The 27,223-nt window shown below is 37.7% G+C and overlaps 1 protein-coding gene across 3 annotated transcripts in view; it reads right to left on the bottom strand.

Moving 5' to 3' along the window:
• The window catches only part of ADD3 (adducin 3), a 126,477-nt gene that overhangs the window by 76,615 nt on the left and 22,639 nt on the right, over positions 1 to 27,223 (bottom strand). The gene's annotated exons all lie outside the window — the stretch shown is intronic.

Here is a 27,223-nt window from a genome sequence, read left to right as displayed (position 1 = left end):
AATCTGTTTAAAGGGCTTGAAAAGAACATATTTGCACTTTATATGCATGCAGGGATTTTTATCTGTAACATTTTGTAATGAGTATTTAGCCTCAGCTTTTCTTCCACACATACACAAAAGATCCATGTTTCATAACTAACTTACCACTAGTCTTTACAGTTCAGGATATTTCAAAGAATTGATGCTTAAGTGGTTTATTCTTTAAATAAATTTACACTATACTAATTTGTAACAAGCATATTTGTGATAATTCAATAAAAAGTATTCTTTGGAGTACCTCCTATGCACTAAATACCAGTTCAAATGTTGGGGGCACAATGGAAAACAAGCTTCTTGTCCTCAAGGAACTTCCATTATTTTGGGGGGGGAGGGTGGGCTGGGATGGGAGTAAAAGACAGAAAACTGTACTTGAACAATAATTAAATAAAAAATATTTAAAGAAAGGAACTTCCCTTATTCACAATTTGAAGAATATATTTAAAAAACCCCTCTGCCTAAGACACTACCACCCTCATACCCCATCTCTTATGAACAAAGATATCAAAGATTCTGCAACCAAAGGAACTCTTAAGGAAATCATCGGAAAGTGTTAATAACCTCGTGTTTCCTTACATCACTGACCACAGGAATCCAAATGACTTGTAAAAAAGATATGAATCTAAAAAAAAAACCAAAATAATCTAATATAATTCCATCTTCCCACCAGTACAGCCACCGCCCAACAGTCCCTTTGGAAACTGAAGATGACCAATCAAAAGAGTTTTCTTCATTTGTCCTAGATACATGGTGAGGGTACTTCGGAGGAAGGGGTTGGATTTTACATTTATACCAGTGGTTTCCAATTCAATGTTCTTGTGAATCTACTCAGTGTTGACTGGACAATAAATCTGATTTGTCCATTTATTATTTCTTTCTTTTAATTCTTGGTCAGAGCAAAATAACACCCTAAACCACAAAGTTAATTTTTCATTTTCTATCCTACTTCAAATCCTGGAATTATTTTGCAAAATGTTCCACTTCTTCCTAAGGTATAAGGAAAGGTATTCTCCTACTTTTGAAAATTATGTCTACTACTATTTGTGATGAGGGGGAAAACCCCTAATTTCAACTAGGCAGTTGTATTCAAAATAACGTTAGTTCCCAATATAAAAGAATGTCAAGACTAATTTTTAAATTCTTGCTAGTTCCTCCCTGTACTTCACTGCTTTTTAAAAATAGTAGTCCTCATGTCTGAAATTGACCATTAAAGGAACCGACTAATTAGAAAACATAACATTCACTCCAGGAACAGAAAGTCTGCAAATGCAAAATAGAAGTAATTCTGGTATGCAAGTTATTCATAGACTAAATATTATATATACATGTGAAGCTCATCAGAACCCTCTTGAATTATGCCAGCTCAAAAGGCTTCCCCTCCAAACCTAAGCCCTGCAAGTCAAGGAGAGTGACAGTTAGGCAGCTAGTCAACTCATTAACAACAGTTGAAATTGTGATGTTATTTTGGATTAATGTCTTTGCTGACTTATAAAAATCTGTTTGCAATCCAACAGTCCTTAGGTCATACGCTCATATATGCTACCACAGGCAATATACTAGTCTGCATGTGTAGCTAGGCCAAAAGATTTCACAGTGGTTAGCATGGATTTACAATAAGTATTCCATTTGACCATTACTGTCTCATTCCATTAAGAATATTATCACGGTGGACTTTCATGTCATCTAATAAAACCATACTATGCAAAGAAAGTCTAAATTAGGAAAAGATTATGAAGCTCCTTCAATGTGCATAGTGCCTTCTAGTTTACAACACACTTTAAAAAAAGTTTATTTATTTTTACAGAGAAGGGAAGGGAGGAAAAAAGAAAGAAAGAGAGGGAAACAGTGATGTGCAAGAGAAACATCGACTGGTTGGTTGCCTCTCGCATGCACCTAACCGAGGACCTGGCCTGCAACCCAGACATGCGCCCTGACTGGGAATTGTACCAGTGACCGTACCAGTGACCAGGCCAGTGCTCAATCCACTGCGCCACACCACCCAGGGCTACATACAACACTTTCATACCTGTTTCATTTTATGCTCAAATCAACTCTGTCAAATTATACCTCCATTACAGACTAAAATCCAGCAAGGACACAGAGTTAGTAAATGAGAAAATTAGGACTGGAGTCCAAGTCTTCTGATGCCTGTCTCTTTATCCTTAGGCAGGTGAGCTGTCATACTTCGGTCACTTGAAGTTCTAGCTTATCAGTTTTTGAAATCTGCACTTTTCTTAGACTTATCATATGAAAAATCAAGGAAAAATGAAGTTATTAACATTGTAAATATTTGTAGATTTTGAACCTTAGATAATACCATTAGCCCAATAACTTACATTGCATAATTTGGTAACACACTTGTATTTCAATTTTGTTTTATTATGATAAAAATTCCCAACTGTGATAAAACTTACAACTGCGACCGTTTTTAAGTGCATGGCTCAGCAGTATTAAATACATTCATAATGAGCAACCATCACCGCCATCCATCTCCACAGCTCTTTTCATCTTGTAAAACTGAAACTCTGTATTTAACAAACAATAACTTCCCATTTCCCTTCCCCCAGCCCACCAATTCGACTTTCTGTCTCTACCATTTTGACTACTCAAAGTATGTCATGTAGCCCTGGCTGGTGTGGCTCAGTGGACTGAGTGCTAGTCTGTGAACCAAAGGGTCGCAGGTTCAATTCCTAGTCAGGGCACATGCCTGGATTGTGGGTCAGGTCCCCAGTAGGGGGCGCATGAGAGGCAAGCATACACTAATATTCCTCTCCCTCTCTTCCTCTCACCCTGCCCCCCTCCCTAAAAATAAACAATTAAAATATTCTTTAGAAGAGTATGTCATGTAAGTGGTATCACACACTATTTGTCTTTGTTTTTTTTTTAACTGGCTTATTTCACTTAACATAATGTCCTCAAGGTTCATTTTAAAGCAATGTTCAGAAAGTACTATATGCTGTATTTTTTAAGGATAATATTGATAAATGGCTGAGTGGCCTATGTAAACACATTGATTTACCACTATTTTCTATATATTTACACAATGCCAAAATAATTGAGAACTCCTGAGCAAGAAGTTCAGCAGTTCAATCAAATACTTTGAAAACTTCTTTCTGGATGTTTTATTATTATAGTTTCTTCTTGTTTCTTGTCCTTCTGGTATTTTTTCCAGTTTGATCATGTCAATCAAAGAAAATTTCAGCAGCATTATAATAATAGTTAATATTACTGGGTACTCCATGAGATGCAAAATACTTTACATAGCTTTCATTTCAGAATGAGGTCTTGCAGCTGGATGGGTGGTAGTCCCAGAATATGAATCTAGGACTTCTAACTCTAAACCAGTGCTCCGCCCATTATACACAAATAATATTAGCATTACCCGAGAGCACTAAAATTTTTGTGACTAAGAGTTATAACCCTTCATCTTTATACTACATTTTTGGGTTCTAAGAATGTATTATTATAAAAGTAATATATTCATATTTACATGTCATTCCCTAGAATTTTAATGTTTGTTGGGTACATTTTCATATTTTTTTCTCAACATATATTGTGTTCTGTACCTTAGTTTTTAAATAAACAATTATAGGATTGACATTTTATTCTAAGTCAGTATGTATAAAATGATGTCATTCTTAATGGTCTCAGTGTACAATTATGCCAGTCAGACACTTTCAGAGTTTTAAAAAATCATAACCATCTCCATTATAATGCACATCCTTATACACCCAACTCGCATACTTTTTGGAAATAACATGTAAGGCAAATTCCTAGAAATGGAATTGATGGGTCAAGGGGTGGGCCTGTTCAACCTCTGATAAATATTGACAAATTGCCTTCCACAAAAATTGAACCTAACAGTCTTATCTTATCACCAGTATACACAGTAGAATTAAAGTTTTAAAGTTTCATGTAAACTTTGGTTCCAGGGAGTCTCTCCCACTCTTAACTGCTGATGGTCTGTGAAGGTTCCAATTAAGTGTTTTTTAAGTAAACAAGTAAAAAAAAAATCAAGCTATAAAAAGAAATAATTCAAATACATTTTGTGATACAAACTTTACTACTTTAAATTCATATATAGAAAAAGAACAGTTTAGATACCAGGGCATACACACTGCATGCTAACAGAGGATTAGAAACACAACATAAAATACATCTAAACACCCAACAGTGACTTTGTAGAATCCATTCCAGAGTGTTTAATAGTAATAACCGAGAAGATATGTTGAGAAATGCTCATTGAAAAGTGGAAAGCTATTTCATAGCCCATTATCATTTGCCAGATACCAAAAAAATTCACATTAAGCCTGAGCAGAAAGTGGCATTATTTAAATTTACCTACTTTAATTAGTCCTTCTGTATCTGGCTTATTTCTCTTAGCATAATGTTCTCAAGATTCATCCATTTTGTAGCATGTAACAGAATTTCATTTTTTAAAAAAGATTTTATCTATCTATCTATCTCTAAACAGAGAGGAAGGGAAGGAGAGAGAGAGAGAGAAACATTAGTGTGTGGTTGCCTCTTGAGTGTCCCCCACTGGGAACCCGGCCTGCAAACCAGGCATGTGCACTGATTGGGAATCAAACCGGCAACTCCCCCGGTTCACAAGCCTGCACTCCATCCACTGAGCCACACCAGCCAGGGAAGAATTTCATTTTTAAAAGGTTGACTTATATTCTATTGTTATGTATGAATCACACTTTGTTCATTTATCTGTCAATGGACATTTGGGTCATTTCCATCATTTGGCTATTGTGAATAATGCAGCTATGAACACTGGAAAGTCCCACTTCTAAGAATTTCCAATTTCTCCACATCCTTGCCAACGCTTGTTACTAACCATTTTTAATAAGAGCCATCTTAATTGCATAAAGTGATAGATCATGATTTTTGATTTGTATTTAGTTCCCTAATGACTAGTGATGTTGAACATCTTTTCACGTGTTTATTGGCCATTTGTATATCTTCTCTGCAAAAATGGCTCAGTCCCATTTTTATCCTTTTTTGAATTGGGTCATTTGTCTTGATGTTGAGTTGTAAAGTTCTTTATATATTCTGGTTATCAATTTCTCACTGGATATATAATTTGCCAATATTTTTCTATTCTACAAGTATTTTACTCTTTTGATACATAAGTTTTGATGTATATAAATTTTTAGTTTTGATTAAGTCCATGTTCTCTGTTGTCTTTTGTTGCCTGTGCTTTTAGTATCATAGCCAAGAAATTATTACAAAATCCAATGTTATATATGTCTTCCCCTATGTTTTCTTCTATGAGTTTTGTAGTTTTAGCTCTTAGTTCAGGTCTCTGATTCATCTTGAGTTAATTTTTATATATAGTGTATGGTTGACCTTACCCTGTTGCATCAGGACGTCCAGTTTTCCTAGTATCATCTGTTGGGAAAGACTGTTCTTCCTCTATTAAATGGTATTGGCGGGCATCCTAGTCGCAAGTCAACTAACCATATATGCAAGGGTTAATTTCTGGGTCAACAGTAATTCTGATAGTGTCAAACTGCCCTCCAAAAAAGATGTATCAACTTATAGTCCTTCTGATTGAAGAGGATCTACTGTCCATTTCACCCAAACACATGTTTAAGAGCAATATAATATGACTTGAGACAGGATATATTTAATATTATACTTAGGTAAATCTTTTTAATGTTTGTAAATACTATACTTAGGTAAATCTTTTTGTAATATTTTTGTTTCAAATGGCTGATGATTCTCATTAATTGAATATGATTTTAAAACATACTCCCTTTTACTTTACCACCCCAAGGTAATCCCAAGATATTCTTTGACTGAAGCTACACATGAAACTACTATTTGTGGTAAGGAAGTGCTAGAATTTAAGTTGTTCTTTATATTTTCTTCTAAGACACTCACTTTTTTTGTTCTGCAACTGAGTCTTTTTTCCTATGGTTGTCTTTTCTTATTTTCCTAAAATGCCTATGATAAGTAGCCTAACAAATATCTTTCTCCTGTAGCCCCCTAATACTTATTTAAGATTCAAGGGAGAATAAATATTACAAGATATGGTTTGTACAAATTTTCCTTTGTAAAAAGATTCTTAAGTGTCTGTATAAAAATTATATAGGCCTCAACCTGAAAAGATTCTGATTTAGAAGACCTGGAATGGGACCCAGCCATCTATACATACTAGCATCTGATTCTAGTGCATCTCCTCGTTTAAGAACCACTAGAACTCATGTGACCATTGTGACACTTGTATATAATAGCTCTGCATCACAGTGTATATTTACAGACGAGCAACATGAGGCCGAATGAGCCAAATGACTTGCCCAAGGTCATGTAATAGAATCCAAGTCCTCCAACTATAAATACATTACACAAAACTGCCTAAGCCCAACATTACCCAATATTATGGTTGCTAAAAGTGTGTTAATTGGCATGTGCCAACAAAAAAGATTTGTTGGAATTATTAAAAGATGATTTTTATATCCAATGTATTTAAACCAAAAAATACAAAACCGGTTCTTTTTACACAAGTTTTAAACATATAAATGATCTATCAATAGGAAGACTCTTCTAGCTGCCCTACAGATAAATATTAAAGAGTAATGAATAACATATATTTAGTGCCTTTGAAACAACTATCCTTATTATTGAGGCACACTAGGAAAGCGTAACCCTTAAAGCATGTATTACCAAGTGATCTGGAGAACATTCTATTCCACTGTTTTTGAGGATGGCAAATGCTTCATTTCAAAATAGACAGCATTTGTGACCTATGGACAAACTTCAATGACTTATGGTACACATGACTTTGGAACTGTACTGGATCTCAGCACTTCTTGAGTAAGAATACACTGGCTGGTGTAGCTCAGTGGATTAAGCATGGGCCTGCAAACCAAAGGGTAGCTGGTTTGATTCCCAGTCAGGAATCCCTGGGTTGTGGGCCAGGTCCCCAGTCGGGACAGAAGGAAAGGCTACCACACACTAATGTTTCTCTCCCTCTCTCTTTCTCCCTCTCTCTAAAAATAAATAAATATTAAAAACAAAACAAAAACCAAATTCCATTAAAATAAAACTAAAAAAAGGGACTAGTACCCTGAATTATGACAGTATTTCAGGTTTTACTCCTTTTCAATTCCATGCTAAGTGGTTTACATATACATTGTATTTTGCTGCATATGGATTGTGCACATTATACACAGGATTATCACACCCATGTATAATGCACATCCTTAATTTTCCCTAAAAAATTTGGCAAAAAAATGGGCATTATACACAATGGGCAAAATTTCATTGGTGTTACTTATCAACTAGGGATGGTCTGTGAATATTTTTAATGTTTTGAAGCTCATGATACAAAGGGCTGTATCTATGTTAGAGACTAGAATACTAAACTATATGAAATACTTATCTTGATTCAATATGTAAATTTCTAGGTTTCTAGCTGATTCATTCACTCAAAAATCAAGTAATAAACATTAATCAAATATAAAGTTCTGGCAACACAAAGATAATACATGATTCTTAGTGTCAAGGAACGAATGGTCTAATATGACAGAAGACACAATAATACAAAATGATAAATTCTCACAAAAGGCTTTCCACAGGGTATGCTCAGAAACTATAAAGTCTCATTTATAGAACCGGAAGTTCATTTGTTCGTTCATTCCTTCCTTGCTTTCACTGATTTTCCTCACCCAAGGACATTTTTTTCATTGCTTTTAGATTTAGAGAAAGGAAGGGAGAGAAACATCAACGTGAGAGAGAAAAATCATTCACTTACATCTCATACTCAATCAACTGGGATCAAGCCTACAACCTAGGAAAGTGCCCTGACCAGGATTTGAACCCACAAGCCTTTGCTTATAGGATGAAGCTCCAACCAACTAAGCCATACCAACCAGGGCCATAAGTTTCTTTTTCCTGCTAAGTATTTAACTAACTTTATTAAGAATATCTTCCTTAATTCTCTTATTCCTCCCAAACCAAAAATACTTTGAGCTACCACAGCCGCTGATCTGTATCTTCCTACCACTTCACACTTCACAAGGTGGTTAGTAAGTCCACAGCCTGTCTTCCCCAATCGACTTGACATCCCACAGGAAAAAATCTATTTCATGTTTATCTTTGTATCCTCTCTCCTGCTTAGTGCCAGCAATTATTAAAATATTTGCTAAATGAGGAATTCAATGGAATAGTTGAAAAGAGCATCCTAATTTCAAGGAATAAATTAGCTTAAAAAATTTCCCAATCTACTCGTGGGAAAAGTTATTCAGTGGAAAAATGAGGCTACAATGGTGATACTCCTCACCCCCAATAAAGACAATGTTCTTTTTACCACATTATTCTTCCCAAGCTATTCATTCTTGGTTGAAACATAAAAACAAAAAAGCAGACTGGATATGCTAATCATAAAAATGGAGTAACAGCAAAAGGGCGAGTAAAATATCCAGAAACCTTCAAAAGCAAATTACACAGTAAATGTTATGAAACTGTAAGAAAAGACCAACCATACTTAAAAAAATAAATAGGGTTGTTAGAAAAAAAATGAGAGGGATAAATTTGTTTTCATGATGTGATAGCTTCTCTAAAATCATTAATTCAGACACAGCTGAACATAAACACTCATTCTCTCAAAGATATACATGTGGAGACCTGAAAACTTTCTATTACAGGATTGAAAAATATCAAACAAGTTTGACAGACATACAAATCCTATTTCTTAAGGCTTAAAGTTACTTCATCAAAAAACAACTCATTTGGATTTAAAGGCCAAGAAAACCTCAAGTAAAGTTACAAGTACTGTACAAAAAAAATAAGAGGAGCAGGGAGAAAAGTCCACCTGTAAAGAGTCAGCAGATGGACTGAAAATGGACTGGCCCAGCAACCATACAGACCATACGGAGCACGGTCTCCTCTGGCATGCGACTTAAATGTAAACAAAGTACCAGGCTCTCCATAGGCTATTCCACAGTCTGCAAATAAGTTTATTAAATCAACATTCTTGAGCACTGAACCAGGATTAATTATTACTGGCCCAGTGCATGCAATTTGCCTAAAACCTGAAATATAAGATAATTCATGGAAAAGAAAAAGTGACCCATTAGAATGAATAAAAGTATGCATTCTACTTTCTTCTCAAAGTTTTAATACCTAGTTTATTATTATTATTTAATATTTTATTTATTTTTAGAAAGGGGAAAGAAAGGAGAAAGAGAGGGGGAGAAACATCAGTGTGTGGTTGCCTCTTGCACGCCCCCTACTGGGGACCTGGTTTGCAACCCAGGCATGTGCCCTGACTGGGAATTGAACCAGTGACCTTTTGGTTTGCAGGCCAGCACTCAATCCACTGAGCCACACCAGCCAGGGCAAGTTTTAGTAACGAGTTTAGATCAAAATTGAATTTTCTTTGGTAAATATATCATTTTAGACATAGAACAAAATGAAACTGTATTGCCATTAGTGGAAGTTTTCCTGTGAAATAACTAGACGATGGAAAAACTGTTGAAGTAGTACTTATTTATCATTATCAGGAGAATTAGACGTGCTTCCTGAGCCTAAGGAGTGGAAAAAAAAAAAAAGAAAAGAAAGTACTAGACAAAACTCAGTTATGACTAAGATTATTATATTATGGTATTAGTATGATTAAATTAAAATCCACATTCCATGTTATTCAAGAATACTTCCAGATTAAAAACAGCACTTTAATGGAAATAAATTAATGCGCTCTCTTTTTAAAGCATGTGGTTTTTGTTAAAAGGTTTATAGGATTATTTATTTCTCAGCTCACCCAAACATTTCTGAATCACTTGGTCAAGACTGACTTAGACAGACATGCTGCCATGATCAAGAAAAAACACTTCTGCACTAGCCAAACCTCTTGAATGCCCAGGCGCGTCACCATCTGGATGCCTTGCTGCCACAGCCCTCGCTGCCTCCTTCCCAAGAAGATAATATAGAATGCTGGTTTCACATAACTAATAATTATTTTAACGTGGTTATGTTTCAAATCACCTCATTCTTCATGTTAATGTGGTTCTAGTTTGCCCACAGACTAGGCAGCTGTTTTCTAATTATGGCGAGCTCTCATATAAACAATAATAATGCCTTTAAGAAACAACACTGTTTAAAAATGACTATAGAACTGCTTACCTACAATTATCTAATCACAAAGTATATTTCCAAAGAATGAGGGCTTTTTTTTTTGAAACACATCAAGTCAAAATCTTCATGGAAGAGATTTTTCTAGATTAGCAAGTTAACAGTGTTGGTCCATGGATCCCAAGAGATTCCAGAGGTAAACTTCAGAAAATTTCGGATTCTCTCAAACTAAATGCCGTTTTCCAGGAAGAATCCATTGCTTCCATCAGATTCTCAAGTGGCCCATGACCCCCACAAAAGAAAGTGACAGGGGGTTTCACATCTGGTTTCATCAGTACATGGCCATCAGCTGTGGGGTATCTACCGCAAATGCCTTGTTGCTGATTAAGTACTCACGTTTGTGAAATATCTGCTTTTGAAATACACAATGAAACAGACCCAATGTGATCTTAATATTAATATACCTTCTTTCTTACTTACATTTCTTGTACAACAGAGACAGAGCAATGAAACTGTCCGCAAGTCTGGGCACGTCTGTGAAAATGTGCTGCGCATGTGAACATCCTGTTACATATAATCTGGTAGAAAAAGGCCTGAGAACCACTGATTTAAACCAATCCTCTCATTCTATAGATGAAGAAACTTAGGCTCAGAGATTTTAAGTCATTTGTTCAAAGTCACAAAAGAGTCCTGTTGGAACTTGAATGAATCTCTACACTGGTGTTTTCTTCCTACGAATTGCAGCTTATAGAAGAATGATTTGATAGTGCTTTAATTATTTGACAAAGTTCTGTCTTTGATATACTTCTCTCATTGTGAACATTCACTTTGCACAATCTCATCTGCCTCCTACAACCGCAACTATCATTTCTCCTTGTCATAACTCAGAAAGTCTGACATCTCTGTCAAACTTCCTGTGCTCCAGATCTACATGTCACACTGTTCACATTGTACCTTCCACTGCTGTCCAAAGTCTCTCAACCTCCAAACGATGAAAAATAAAACTCGTATCATCCACATTCTTTTACAATAGCGATTTTCAACCTTTTTCATCACATTGCACACATAAATTACTGAGTTTCTGAGGCACGCCAAAAATACATTTTTGCCAATCTGACAAAAGTAACAGGCATAATTTTGAACCATTCACACCAGAGGGCTATTATTGTGTTGGCTGTTGTCCTTTCTTTTACTTGACAATCTAAAGGAAAAGAGGTCAGTGCCCCTGACTAACAAATGAGGTATTGCATGTTTTAAAAATGCTTTTGGCAGCACTTATTGAAAATTGCTGTTCTACAGAGATAGAGGTAAAGATAGAGAGAGATCTTGGTCCCCATTTTCTTTCTCCATGCCGGGAACCGAGGAGTTTCTTTAATATGACTTTCACTTCTCACATCCAGGTAGTAACTAATTCCTTCTGATTATAGCATTTTTCCTCTCAGCCTAGTCTCTTCCTCTCCATCCCTGAGACTACGGATTTATTTTAGGCATTCATTTTCTCTCTGCTGGAATACTGTAATAATCTATTTGTTTTCAAAATTTTATCCCTCAACCTACTTTCAATACTACTGCCAAATGAGATTTTAAAAACAAAATCTGACCACATCACTCCATTGCCTATAAATCCTTCAATGGCTCCCCATTTCTCAAAGAAGAGAGTTCAAATTCCTTAACATGGTATGTAAATTTCTCCATGATATAATCTTTGCTATAAAACTACTATCTGATTTACGCTGCAATGAAATAATGAATACTTAAATTTGCAATTAGCTACTCCTAATTATGAATGATGACCACTAAAAATTACTGTGCAAGTACACATACACTAATTGATTACACTGGATGAGTGCTGGGCAACCCTGCCAGTGTCAATCTTTTCAATCATGCTTCTTTCACTTAAGGTGGCCCATTAATCACCTTTCATTCTTGGCAAAAAGTTGTACACGATCTGTTTTCACTAGGGTAAGACAAAAGGCACATCACATTTTTCCACTGAGAGTATTGTCCCCCAAACTTCACTCAAACAAGCATCTCTGGCAATGTCTAACATCTCATTATAAGATAAAGGGTTGGGAATCTGAAAAAAATCAACTTTCCCCAATGATTTACTTAAAAAGAACACTGAGATTTGTGGTAGGCAGCCTCTAAGATGCCCTGCAATGTTTCCACCTTCCTGGTATTGGCATGTAGGCAGTCCCTTCTCACACTGTATCTTGACTGACCTGAGAGAGCAACAGCATTTGACAGAAGTGACGATATATTTACAAGATCCTTCCTCCGCACCGCCACACACACACACACACACACTCTCTCTCTCTCTCCACCACTTGTTCTGAGGGAAGCCAGCTGCCGTGTCTTAAGGACACTCAGCCCTGTGACAAGGCCTATTTGGCAAAGAACTGTGGCTCTCCAGCCCAAGAGGAACTAAGGTGTGCCAATAAGTGTGTGAGTCTGGAGGCAGATTCTCCTGCATCGGGCAAGCCTTCAGATGACTGCAGCCAGAAGCTTGACTGTAACTTCAAAGAAGATCCTGAGCCAGATCCTAAGCTGCTCTTGGATTTCTGATCCACAGAAATTGTGAAATGATAAATGTTTGTTGTCTCAAACTGCTCAGTTTTGTGTATTTTAACATTGAGAGTGATTTATGTATGCTTTCCTCTTTTAAAAATGAGGTAGGTATACAAATTCCTCTCTCACATATCATCAGAAATCCATTAAAGCAGCATTTCTCAAATTTGGGTAAAATACAAACTTTTTCAAACTGTAGGTTTATATAATCTATTTTTAATTCTATTTTATTGATTATGCTATTACAGGTGTCCCAATTTCCCCCCCTTCTACCCAATGCCCCCAACTCACTCAGGCATTCCTCACACCATTGTTCATGCCCATGGGCCAAGCATGTAAGTTGCCTGGCTACTCCATTTCCTATACCATAATTTATATCCCCCTGGCTATTCTACAACTACAAAATATTCCTAATCTTTCACTTCTTCACCCATTCCCCTACACCTCTTCCCATCTGGCAAATATCAAAATGCTCTCTGTATCCATGACTCTCTGTCTGTTCTTGTTTGCTTATTTTGTATTTTAGATTCAATTGTTGATAGACAGGTATTTGTGGATATTTCATTGTTCATAGTTTGATCTTTTTCTTAAATAAATCCCTTTAACATTTCATATAGTAATGGTTAGGTGATGATGAACTCCTTTGGTTTTTTCTTGTCTGGGAAGCTCTTTATCTGCCCTTAGATTCCTAATGATATCTTTGCAGAGTAAAGCAATCTTGGCTGTAGGTCCCTATCATGACTTTGAATATTTCTTACTAATCCCTTCTAGACTGCAGTTTCTTTTCAGAAATTAGCTGACAGTCTTATGGGAACTCCCCTGTAGGTAACTAACTGCTTTTCTCTCGTTGTTTTTAAGTTTCTCTCTTTATCTTTGAACTTTAGCATTTTAAGTATGATGTGTGTTGGAAGGGGCCTCTGCATCTATCTTGTTTAGGACTCTCTGTGCTTCCAGCATTCCCATGTCTGTTTTCTTCACCAAAATTAGGAAAGTTTTCTGTCATTTTTTTCAGATACATTTTTAATTTCTTGCTCTTTCTCTTCTCCTCTGGCACACCTATGATGCAAATGTTGAAACACTTGAAGTTGTCCCAGAGGCTACTAACACTAGCCTCATTTTTGGGGTCCTTTTTCTTATCCAAATGGATTTTTTTAATGCTGTTGAGGTCCTCACTGAGTTCCTTGAGCATCCTTACAGTGTTTTGAACTCTGCATCTGACAGATTGCCTATCTCTGCTTTGTTTAGGTCTATCTCTGGAGTTTTGGTATGTTCTTTTATTTGGGCCATGTTTCTTTGTCACATTTTGACAGCCTCCCTGTGTTTGTTTCTATGTATTAGGTAGAGCTGCTATGACTCCCTGTCTTGGCCTAATGTAGTAGGTATCCCGTAGGGTCCAGTGTCAGACTCCCCAATCACCCAAGATAGGTAGTCAAGCTGTGCCTTTTGAGTGGACTAAGTATACCCTTCTCTTGTAGTTGAGCCTTGATTGCTGCTGGAAGGTTAATGGGAGGGATTTACCCAGGCCAGTCAGCTGCAAGGAGTGGCTGTGACCACTGACCACTAACCTCCACCCTCTGTTCAGGACCAGCTATGCAGGCGCAGGGTGGTGGTGCTCCGACGTGATCTGTAGCTGTCCACTGGGTATACAGGCTCTGGAGTTTCCTGGGTGGTGCAGGCCAAGGTCAGCCCCTACCTGTGTTTTTCCCAGGGCCAATATCTGTGCTGTTAAGCAATCTGAGATGAGTGCCACTTGTGCTTGGCTTGGAGTTTCCCAGGTGAAACCCAATGTGAATCCAGGTTGGCTGCTGCTAGTGCTGTGCCTGGGGCCACTTAGCAAGAAGAAGGGGGGCTGGTGGTTCACTGACATCAGCAGTTGCTTGTTTGAGAGGATTTAGGGAGTTATGAAGCGTGACCCAAGATCAGCCATTCAAATGGAAAAATCTCTGTTAACAGCTTGGGTGGGCCCATAAACTAGGTGGGAGGAGTCTCTGGGGATCTCCAGGGTGGGGCAAACAGTATTAGCCAGGTTGATGGAGTCTCAGATATGGCACCTACCTGCTGGCTCTGCGGCTCTCTGGGAGGAGTTTTCAGTAAAGTGACAATGGCCTTTCTGTCTGGGAGAAAGCTGTCCCCCAGCTCTTGCCTTGATGCCAGATCCTTCACTTCCTCCTTGTATGCCACTTGTACCATTCAAGCTGCCACCCCAGTGATGGAGCTCAGAGGGAGTGAGTCTGAGTAGGTGAGTCTGCGTGTGGGTTCTTCAAGAGGAACTGTTTGGGACTCCAAAAGTTTCTTCCACTGGCTGAGTCCCCAGTGGTTTTTGCAGCCAGGAGTTATAGGGACTTATCTTCTTGTCACTGGAACCCTGGGCTGGAAGACCTGGTATGGGGCTGGCACTCCTTGCTCCCAAGATCTCTCTCTCTCTCAAATTTTTATCCACCACACATGGGTGTGGGACCAGCCCGTTTCGCATCTCTGCCCCTCCTACCAGTCAGGATGGATGTGGTTTCTTTAATTCTGTAGTTGTCAGACTTCCATTCAACTCAATTTCTGATGGTTCTGAATGCTGGTTACTCTATAATTTAGTAGTAATTTTTATGTGTTTGAGTGACAAGATGAGCTGTGTTTACCTATGCTGCATGCCATCTTGATCAGAAGTCCTACACCAACTTTTAAAGGGGAAAAAACCCAAACACCAATAACAAAACCATAAAAGATATTTGGGAACCTGTTATCTGTGAAAGGTGAGGATGGGGAGGGAAGGGACATGCCTATGGGTTCCTGGAGTTATTTCTGGTCCTTTAGCACATTTTAGCTATGATTACAGACCACGTCCATTTTCTAAGAAATATAAGGGACAGGTATGGATACAGTAGTAAATAAATAGAAAGAACCCATGACAATAACTCTGTAGGAAATGCACCAGTAAAAAAACAATGATAACCCAAGATAATATCATAAAATAGGGCTTACAGTTCCTAAATGAATGTAGTTCCCATGTCTGCGGTTTATAAGTTGGGCATTTAAGTTTGCTCCTTATTGGCAAAGGATCATTACATACAAGGTCTACAGCTCTAACTCCATTGGGACTTCCTGTACAGGTCAAATGTGACTTTATAATTCTGTCCCACAATAATTAAAGAATGTATAACTATGAGGCTGAAAACAGAGAATGCAAGTAAATCAATATATAAATGATCATGCACATACTAATCTAATAATCTTACTAATTTCATTGATTGTATTAAAATGATTCATGATCATTGTTAAACTTAAAAACTACTAAAACAGTTTTTAAAAGTGAAAAAAGTCAACACAAATCTAACACAGAGGTAATCACTGTTAACGTTCTGGTGACCATCCTTCATACACAGATAAAGACACATATCTCTTCACATAAACACATACATATGTATGTTCAATTTTACATATTACACATGCCACTCTAACCTACCTGTCTTACTGTGGGAGCCTCTGTCTGTGACGAGGGCTTGTAACCTCTGTCCCTGTTTAAGCGCCAGTTGTGGGAGTCTCTGGTGGAGTCCTCCCAGCCATTGCAGGTGAAATGAGACTTCCAAGACAAGATCTGATTGTGGAGAAAGCGCTGGCTAATCTCTCAGAGGAGAAGAGCCTCAAGCACCCTTTTCCTTGGGTATTTATTGAGTCACACAGAGATACATAGTATGCACGTAAAGTTCATCAATCAATGTCCAAAAAGCTACAGTAATGAAAACTGACATCATCTACAGAAAATAATTGAAGAAACACATGGATTGTCTTTGGTCAGGGTTGGTGAGATACACTGACACCAGAAGGTTGTTGAAGCATGCACCATGAAGTAGGGAGTTTCACTCTATGCTTTTAGCTCAAACGTCTGGCTCATACCAACAGGGCTGGCTCATACCAACAGGGTTATCACTAGGCAGAACAAGCCTCAAAGGAAACAATGTACATTCTTTCTCAGGACTGATTTACCCCCAAGAGCCAACTGTTCCAGTACAGGGCCGTAGCTGCCTCTGGCATTATCTTCAGGCTGAGCCAGGGGAGGAGAGCAAAGCAGCCAAGAGATTAAGAGACTTCTTACAGATAGAATGAGGACTCGGGCTATAGCAAAGCCCAGGGGTGAGGGTTTTTCTGCCCCTTCTCTATAGTCCCCTAAGTCCTTCCCTGATGGCCCTTTTTTGCAGCTGTGCCTGGCTTAGGTTGTTCCTCCCTTGGGGGATCCTACCTGTCATTGACTAACCAGCCATCTTTCAGGGCCAAGGGGGGTGAAGTGAGGGAGGCAGGGGCTACATTCCTGCCAGGAGGATAGGTTCTGTCTCCTTTGTGACTCATGGCCCCAAAGCCTTTTCACTCAGCCCTGGCTGTGGGACCCTTTTGTTCATTAACGCAGCTGGTTCCTGAAACCAGGCAGGACAGTTCCCAACATCTTACTTGTTGTGACATCTTTCTAAGCAAATAAAAATCACCCTCGTTAATGGCTATACTGTATTCCAATGTCATATATAGTCATCAAAATTTACTTGACCAGGCCCTTTCAAACATGTTCACTTTTTTCTAGCTTTTGACTATTTTACAGATAATTTTCATGCCTATGTATACAACTTTTTGTATTTGTGCTCTGTTGGTAAATTATTGGGAACAGAATTGAATCAAAGAATTTAAAACATTTTTACACACACACACCTTCAGAAACAAGGCATCAAGACAATGTGCTTTTAAAGAGCAGCTAGAGTAGAGACGGTATCTTTCATATATGTTTGAAAACAATATGGTTAGCTATGACCAGTGTGGCTCAGTTGGTTGGGTGTCATGTGGCAAAATGAAAGGTTGCCAATTCAAATCCCATGTCAGGGCACTTAGGCCTGGGCTGCAGGTTTGGCCCAGGTCAGGGCACGCGCAGGAGGCAACAACTGATGTTTCTCTTTCACACTGATGTTTTGCCTCCCTTTCTTTCTTCCTCCCTTCCCCTCTCTCTAAAAATAAAAATATGTAATCTTTTTTAAGAACAAAAAAAATATGGTGAATAATGAGACAGTCTGTAAGGGTTGTATAATATTCCAATAACATTTCATGACTTGGGGCAAATGATAAGTAAATGTTTTAATAAAAATAAGATACAGCCCTGGCTGGTATAGCTCAGAGGATTGAGCACGGGCCTGCGAACCAAAAGATTGTGGCTCAATTCCCAGTCAGGGCACATGCCTGGGTTGCAGGCCAGTTCCTAGCAGGGGCCAGTTCTCAGCAGGGGACACATGAGAGGCAACCATACATTGATGTTTCTCTCCCTCTCTTTTTCCCTTCCCTTCTAAAGATAAATAAGTAAAAATTTTAAAAAAAAAGATACAAACTTGGTTTTAGGCTGCCGTCCCAGGTTTGAGCACTAGTTCTTCAAAACTACAATGGGTTCCTTCATGGTCCCTCCCTTTTCTCATTTACTAGCTGGTGGCAAAAGATCCAAGATTCAGTGCAGGATTTAAAGGCCTCTGGGATGAAGCCACTGGATGAATGAGCCTGGGTCTCAGAAGAAAACCTCCCCACCCCCTCACTCCTAATCTACACTGAACTGCAGAGTGGAAACTAAAGCATGGCATTAGATCACTGAATTTTGGGCGTGTTTATAAGCTCCTACAGCCTACCCTACTATAACAGGCTACTCTCAGTGGTTTATCCCTGGTTTTTACTTACTAACTTGTATCTGTATTTTCCAAACATTTTTAAATGACCTTGTATTTTTTATAGTCAGAAACAAACTATTTTAAACAAAATAGTGCTGAATACACATATGCGCACTGTGTATGTTATATGGCAGTAATTTACTTGAATTTATATACATTTTAAATCACTAAAACCATTATCTTTTAAAAACTAAATGTGGGCCCTGGCTGGTGTAGCTCAGTGGATTGAGCACGGGCCTGCGAACCAAAAGATCGCGGTTCGATTCCCAGTCAGGGCACACGACTGGGTTGTAGGCCAGTTCCCAGCAGTGGCCAGTTCCCAGCAGGGGATGCACCAGAGGCAACCATACATTGATATTTCTCTCCTTCTCCCCTTCCTTTCCCTTCTAAAAAGATAAATAAAAAGTTAAAAACAAAAACAAAAAACCCTAAATGTTATATGGTTCTTATTTTTTCAGAAGCTGAACTAAGTGGCCAGTTACCACCAGACTATGCCACTTCCCTTCATGGCCGTGTCAAGGAGCAGCAGGAGCCTCGAGGCAGGATGGAAACAGTGGTTCAGTGATTACGATTGACTCTGTGACCTTGGGCAAGTCCAGGAAATATTTCATGTCTTACGTGTACAATTCGAATGCTGAACTATACCACCTCCGAGGTCCACGAACAGTTTCATCCAACTAACACTTTCTTTCTCTACTCTGATGCACCTAGTGCTCCTGTAACCCGCTATCCCCCAGAAAACCCACCTGCTCGCCCTCAGAACTCAGTCTCTGGTTACCTCTGAGTAATCATGGCCTGGTGGCAAGTCAGATTACAAAACAGGCTATCTTATTTGTGGCTAAAGCAATAGTTGCTTGAAGAGGATAGTCTGTTTCTCTTCATATAACTTCTAACTCCAGCATACTGGTCATGACACTGCCTTCTATTGCTGGGCAATAATCTTCCCACCCCTCCAAGGAACACTTTGATACTTTAAAAAGCCAATTTGAATTTAGAAGATCAAATATATGACATTACCCCAGAAAGTGGGAAGCAGCTAGAGGCACACCTTGTTTTATTGTGTTTCACTTTATTATGCTTCACAGATCTCATGTTTTGTAAAACAATTAAAGGCAAGACCCACCACCAACAAAAGGATTATGGCTCACTTTATTGCAGTGATCTGGAACCAACCTATAATATATCTGAGGGGTGTTTGTATTTAAAAATTAAAATGTGACAATTTCAAAAGGAAGATGTACTTTCTAAACTAGGAAAGAGGATGTTCACATGAGAAATCCTCATGTACACAAAGTATATGGAATCCCAAGCCAGGTAAAAATACTGTCCAGTTATTATAATAAATATTGACACCACTGTACCATACTGCCTCACTATAGATGGTTAAAAAATAAAGGAACCAATGTAGAAAAAGCTCGTAAGAAAAGAGGGCTTCTGGGACAATCCATAACAGAAGATGGTAGGTTTTGATGGGGACCATGGTAGCAAGAGGAAGGAAAAAGAAAGGAAAAGAGAAGATTCAATAGGATTTCCTAGTCTTAAACAAACAGTGGTTCTCAAAGTTGACCTTAGACCAGCAGCAGCAGCAGCAGCATCACCGGGAAACTGGTCAAAAATACAAATTACTGACCTCAGACCCACTGCATCAGAAAGTGTGGGGGCGTGGCCCAGCATGTGTTCAATGCGTGCTAAGTCTGAGAACCACTACTCTAAAAGGATTCATGCCATCACTGGGAGTGGAAAGGACAGCAGGTCCCACTACAAGCAGCCTTCAGCTCCACCACTGCAGTTTCTGTTTAGGCAGCCAGTCTACCTTGGCTTTAAAGCTTTTGGGCCCACTTCTGCTGCTGAGCAGCTCCTTCCCGGTAGTTAGTTATCACTGATCTTTCGGCTTCCTTGTTCGTTACCACTCTGATCTTTTGGCTTTCTCACCAAGCCTTACCCTTTAGAATAAAGACTGTTCTAGTGGGTCCGCTCCTTAATACCTGCATTTCTTTTAAAATATGAGATGCTGATGGGTGGGGTTGGGGATGGACGTGGAATGGGAATATCAATGAAGAGTTACTAAGTGAAGCTGAGTGGATGGGCCCACTGAAGGAGGAAGGCGTGTGGATCTGTATATTCCATAAGATGCTGTTATGTTCCAGAAGGAGTAAGTTTAAGGGTTTTATACTGTCTACTATAACACTAAGGAAAAATGTTTATTTTGTATCTCAATATGGAAGAGTTCCCGCCTCAATTCCATTTGGGGTTCCGTGGCCTAGTCATAAATACTACTTAACATTAAACATGCCATTTTTAGTTATTTAGTAAATGGCAAGCCAATGCCAAAAGATACATGGTTTTCCAAATACAACTGAAAATAAAATATTGTCTCATGATTTGGTTTGGTGGTTAATGGTAAGAGAACTGTTTCTTTTCCAGCAGGAGGTTACATTTGTATATTACACGTCCCAAAACCTGAAGTATGGCTGGTTAAGCTTTTTTTAGTTTAATTTATGCTCTGGTGCAGACCGAGAAGCTTGAATATATTTAGTGTTTTTCTATTACTCACAATATGACACAACTTTCCAGTTTTCTGACCTGGGTGATGATTCAAGATCCACATTTAGTTGCAACATTTTAAAAACCATTCTCAGATGTCATTTTTAAGAAATTCATGGAAAGCAAAGAAATGTTTAAAATTCTTGATGTGTATGCAAGTTAGAGAATATCAAAGCCTATATTTATAAGCTTTGGTATTGATAAGTAATTTGTTTATGCTTAGAGTGTCACTAAGTTGACAGTCTCAGAATAGAATGAATTACATGGCAGTGTCTTGGGTTTTGAAATCTTTGATTTTCCTAACAGTTCAAATGAAAACAATTACCAATAGCTTAAATGTTACTAACATGTCACTTTACCTAATACCTTATTATTTAAATTAGAACATAGCTTGTTAAAGAAATTATCTGGCTTTTCAAAAGTAGATATATGTATTATTCTTATACAGGGTTAATCTTCAGACCTGCATATTAGTTCTGCAGGTCTAATTCCATCTGCTTGAATTCCTTTTCAGATGTGCCAAGTAGTCTTTGCCGATGCCCATCTACCTGCTTACCTTAAACAAAGTATTAGTTTAGAGTTGATTCTACAGAGAAAGTTAGTTGCCCAAGTGACTAGGTTTAACCCATCCGCATTTCAGTATCTTTCTTGTACATAGAGATTAAGGAGGATCCCAGGAACCCAAAATAGAAATGAAAAACAAATGAGTACAATACAATGAACTTACTGTGCCTGCTATTTATTATTTACAGTAATGCATGAAGTATTTGTGCTATATATATTACTATGTTTATACTATACACATTTTAATAAAGCACATGAGAATTTTAAATTAAAAGCTAAAGTACAGTAACTTTAAAAATAAGAACACTGCTCCTGCTATGAAATCCATTCCCCAGAAATGGGCTCTTCTGATTGGTACAACTGATCTGCCAGCTGGATGAATCCCAAGTAAATTTCAAACTGGCACTTGGCAAAACATCCCTGTACACAGCATTTAACAAGGAACACAAATTAAAGATGCTTTCTGTGATTGCTCTGAGAACCAAACAGTTATATGGTAACATGAATATATCCAACTTGTCCTCTTTATGTTACATTCGCTAGATGGGCAGTTTAAATAACACTTCGAATTCTGTGCTTGAATTCTGTTTACATCTATTCTGTATTCGCCTGTTGGCACCTAACTCTGGATTAGGAAAGACTGACATCTGGTAGTTAGAGCAACCCTTTACTAGGTCGGAAGCTGAAGACCATGGGCCTCAAAGAAATGCAAACCAGGTTTATTACTATGAATATATCAAAACCTTTTTTTTCTTCAGAAATAGCCATTCAATAGGGCTTTTCACTTAAAAGAGGACACCATGTGTGTACTTTCGTGTTCATACATTATACAACTGACCTACAAAAGTCAAGTTTTAAAGGGGGTTAAAGAGATGAGTGATTAAATTAAATAAGTGCTTAAGTGCGCATTCCCCTCACCCACAAGGCTGCCACTGTCTCGTTTATAAAGCCTAGGAATGAAAGCCAAATTAGCCCTATTTAAGTTGGCCATTTAATTTAACTCTCACTTCCCTTAATCATATTGTGGGTGTTCTTGGGGATACGTTTTCCCCTCTGAGTGAAGTTTCATGTAGGCAATAGTTCAGGTGAAGAGTAAATACTTAATGGTAAAAAACAGTAACATGTGAACAGCATAGGAACACACACAAAGTTTTAAAAATGCATCACAATCTTATTAAATCATAAAAAAAAGCCAGACACACAGAAAGACAATTATAATCTCAGAGTCTGTAATTTCCCGAGATTACTTAGTTAAGGTAATGGAGCTGGAAAAATCGAATCCAGACCACATAGTTAGAAATTTTATTTTCTTTCTAGTTTATTTAGAAACATTATTAGAAACATTATAGTTTCTTTCCTTAAATAATAGTATTTTACAGTTTACATAGCTTTTAGTATTATAAATATAATGTACATATACAGGTATAAAGGGCTCTGTAGTTGGAACTTGCCCAAACCTCCTTGCAGCCTACCCCCAGTCTAGTTTTACTCTCTGAACCTCTATGTTCTTCCTTTCCTCTCCTTATCTTTCCAAAGTCACCACCACTTACTTGCTCGAGCTTAAGTGAAGGCAGCAGTGAGTAAATGCAGTGTCTGGCCCTCCAGAGCACTCATTAGTTATGATTACATCTAATCTAATTTACAGACTAGCATGCCAACACATGGACTATTTCCCTTTGCTCTCATTCTTAATGCAACAATGTCAAGGACACAGACATTAAGAGATGACCTAGGATTATACAAGACTTATCCAGCTCAATATGCTTGTTCTATCCTATTATTTTACTTCAACCCTCTGTCTATAAAAAGCCCTTTCCTTTTATGGCCAATCTCTAAAGTCTAAAATTTGATAGTCCTGGCATTTAGCGGAGACTCTTCTTGCATCTCTCCCTGAAGACATCCAAAACATACTTTGTTGACTGATTTTCAAGGTGGGGAAGATGCTGTTTCACAAGAGGCTTTTAGATGATCTATCCTGCTCAACGGGTTGTCAAAAGTCTCTTCAATAGTGTCTGGACCATCCCTAGGTACCAGACAAGGAAAGAAAGTGGCCTGAAGTGAAGATCACTAAAATTATTCACCAAGACAAAGGAAAACAAGTCAAGGGTCAGTCAATACCATTTGACAAGAGGACCTTTTATATAGAGCACCTTGCTTGCTTCAAGCTAAATGACACATAGTTAATGGAAACCATGAGGAGAGTATAATATAGCAGAAAGAATAATGGCTCCAGAACCAGGCAGACTTGGGTTAGAATCTTGATTGTGCAAAGTCACAATATACCTGAATTTCTTTCTTTATCTTATAATATCAATCTTGCAGGACTAATATGAAGATTCAATATTTTATGTAAAGTACCTGGCACAGTATCTGATACATGGCAGGTACCCGACTAGTAGTAGCATTTAACTTTTTCAATCATGTCTTCAAGAAGCTGGACATAAATTAGCAACCATCAGAGGTGGTGCTGGAGTATTTTTTTAAATATCTCATGAATCGCCAGAATTACAGAAGGAAGAGAGGTAGTGGCTGCTTACAGGCAACAGCTCTCCAAACGACCCTGTAATACAAAGTGGCCTAGCCAGGTCGGGGGGTAACTGTAGCTAAGGCATCCTGGGGGGGGGCATTTCCCTGAACCTGTGCAAGCTCCCGCCAGTTAAGACCACAACATAAACTCTCTTGTTTTTATAACAGAATTGCCCAATAGAAATATAATGTGAGCCACAAATGCTTTGAAATTTTCTAGTAGCCACATAAAAAAAAAGTAAAAACACAGGTAAAGCTAATTTTGATATATTTTACTTAACCCAAATACCATCATTATGACCGGTACTAAATATAAAGCATCAAGTTATTTTATATTCTTTTTCCTCATACTAAGTCTTAGCAACTTAGTGTGTATTTTACCCATAGCCTCAATGACGGTTTAAGTGGCCAATAGCTACACACAGCTAGTGGCCACCATACTGAGCAGTGGGTCTCTACAATCCTGGCACTAAACCTGGGCCAAGTCCAGAGAATTGATCCTAATTCTTGTTATTATGCAATCTTACCAGAGACCTTAAAAGCCTTGTTACTTAAAGATCTCACTTTTAAACTGTAAACATCTCTGGAAAAGCGATAAACTAATCAGCTACATTTCAACAGGGATTATCAGAGACAGGTTAGCCACCTGGGGAGTCCAGAACAGGGGGAGGAAGCAAAGGAAAGCTAAAAACAGGGTGTTGAGAAGGGAATCTTAAGAAAACCAAAGATGTATTTGCCTATTTGACAGATTAGCCTGGATCCATGCCACTTAAAATCATCTCACAAATCTTCCAGGTTGCCAAGCCCTAGGATACTGTAATCATAGGACACCTGTATGTCAAAAGCTCTCTCAGTCACCCATGACAAACATATACATAAGTATATAACCAGCAACAGCTGTTGGGAGCTGTAAGAATTGGTAAAGGAACGCCAATCAGATCAATCAACCCCATTTCTTGTCTGCTCATTAGTAGAGTGTGTTCCAATCAAGTCAGTGCGTTCAAAATTCCACAAACCTGAAAAAAAATGTTTAATAAATAAGACCTTTGTAAGGGGTCACTAGAATAATGCAAAGTCTGGATAATTTTTAAAGCTCATAATGTTTTATTTCTGAGGTGCTGTGATATTCCATGCACTTGGACAATTATGCCTTTGGTTATGTTAAGTTTGTTAAAGTTCAACTGTAACTGTAAACGACCTTCAGTCAGGTAAGAAAGGTCTGCTATATGCTTTGCTTTTTTGCAATTCAAAAAATACTTTCTAAGTATGTAAGGCAAAGTATAACCAGATGCTGTTGGCAAAGAGCTAGATTTTCGAATGTGACTGATTTCCAAGAACATTCCCATACATAGGGCCTGTACAAGGGGTTGAGTACAAAGTTCTGAAAGACTCGCATCTAAGCTAATCAACTATTCAGAGCTCTTCGTGCTTTCCCAACGTCAATGATGCCTCAAATTATCAAATAAAGTAAATTTATCAAAATGTACAAAAATAAAAAAATATACACATTGGGGCAAAAGTAGGCTTACAGTTGTGAGTATGCAAAAGAGTTTACTCTTGTATTACCATTTATTAATAATTGTATTGTTTTCCACATAAACAACTGTAAACCTACTTTTGTCCCACCTGGTATGTATGACCGAAAACTCCCTCCTGCTAAATAGATTCAGAACACGCCATACAACTAATGTCATTTTATCTAAAAATACAAACTGATGTTAATGTCTGAACAACAGGTCACTTGCATTATAACGTCAAATCCAGTCACAGACTAAATTTTCTTCCATTTAGAAAAGTTTTCCTTAGTTCCAACTACTACACAAGTTTATAATAATTAGTATACTATTAATTGGTAGGCCAACAGTCCAAAAATAGATGTGAAACATTTAAATTCCAAATTGCAATAACCCCTGTGATAAAACATAAGGAAACAAAAAAACCATACATTTGTATATTATGAAGGAAAAAACAAAAAGTATCTTTAATAGAGTTTTTTCTCTTAATTGAAACAAATTTAGAAACATTTACAGATAATATTTTAACTTCTTAACGGAAAAAGCATACTAAAATAAAATTAACTGGAAAAATTCATTTCTCACATTTAAACAAAGTATTTCACATCACCACTTTCTGACCCTTTTAGATAATGGTCCTGAATTAAAACCTCAACTAGCCAAAATGCTTAGGGACTAGTTTGTTCTAAACAAACATTGAGTCCTAGTCAATACAGTGGGCTAAGTTTCTTTAAAATATTCCAACATACATTTTAGGCATGTCTCCTTCCTTTTCCTCTCATTAGCAGGGATTTGAGAGTAAGGGTTATAAATTAGCAATAATCATTTATTAATTTAATATAAACTTTCTGAGCACCTCATCAGTGCACAGGTCATACTTATACATGTAATCTTACTTTATCTTCATAGTAACTTAAGAGCTGGGAAGTTTTATCCCAAATGTACATATCCAGAAAGTAAAAAGGATCAGAGAAGTTAAGTAACTTGCTCAAGGCCAACAGGATCTGTCACACAGCAAAGCCTGTCCTGTTTGGACTACCCAGCGCTGACTCTTCCTTTCCACCCCATCTCTCCTCACTTAAGCACAACCAATTTGCCCTCTAAGTTGCTCACTCAAAAACATTTTCATGTCTTCAGAAGTACTCATTTTGATGATCACATTATAAAGGCAAAAAATGGTTAAAACCATCATGGCTGAGAATGGCTTTTTGTTTGTTTCTCTCTCTAAAATGTTTCATATTCCACTTAATTATAGAAGAGTATAGTAGAGATGGCAAGATTTTCAGTGCCCTCAAATAAACTGCTAATAAAGACTCCTCAACCCTGATGTGGGACAAAAGAGGAAGATATTCTAAGGCTATACTGTCCCACTTGGTAGCCACTAGTCATATGTGACTAATGAATACTTGAAGTGTGGCTAGTCCGAATTGATACATGCTATAGTAAAAAAAATACAGAGGATTTCAAAGACTTGGCATATAGCAGAGAGCAAAATATCTCATTAATTTTTCATTGACTCGATGAATTAATATTTCATTAATATTGATTACATGTTGAAAAGATACTTTAAAATTGTGTTAAATATGATTAAAATTTATTTCACGTTTCTTTTCTTTTAAATGTGGTTCTAGAAAATTTAAAATTTACAGACATATTTCTGGGGAGGGGACAGTCGTCTAGGGACTTCCTCTGAGACTTCAAACTATGCAG

Source organism: Artibeus jamaicensis, unplaced genomic scaffold (assembly GCF_021234435.1).
Source record: "Artibeus jamaicensis isolate MK-2021 breed Jamaican fruit bat unplaced genomic scaffold, CSHL_Jam_final contig_490, whole genome shotgun sequence".
Lineage (NCBI taxonomy): Eukaryota > Metazoa > Chordata > Mammalia > Chiroptera > Phyllostomidae > Artibeus > Artibeus jamaicensis.
This window is presented reverse-complemented; position numbering and strand designations above follow the sequence as displayed.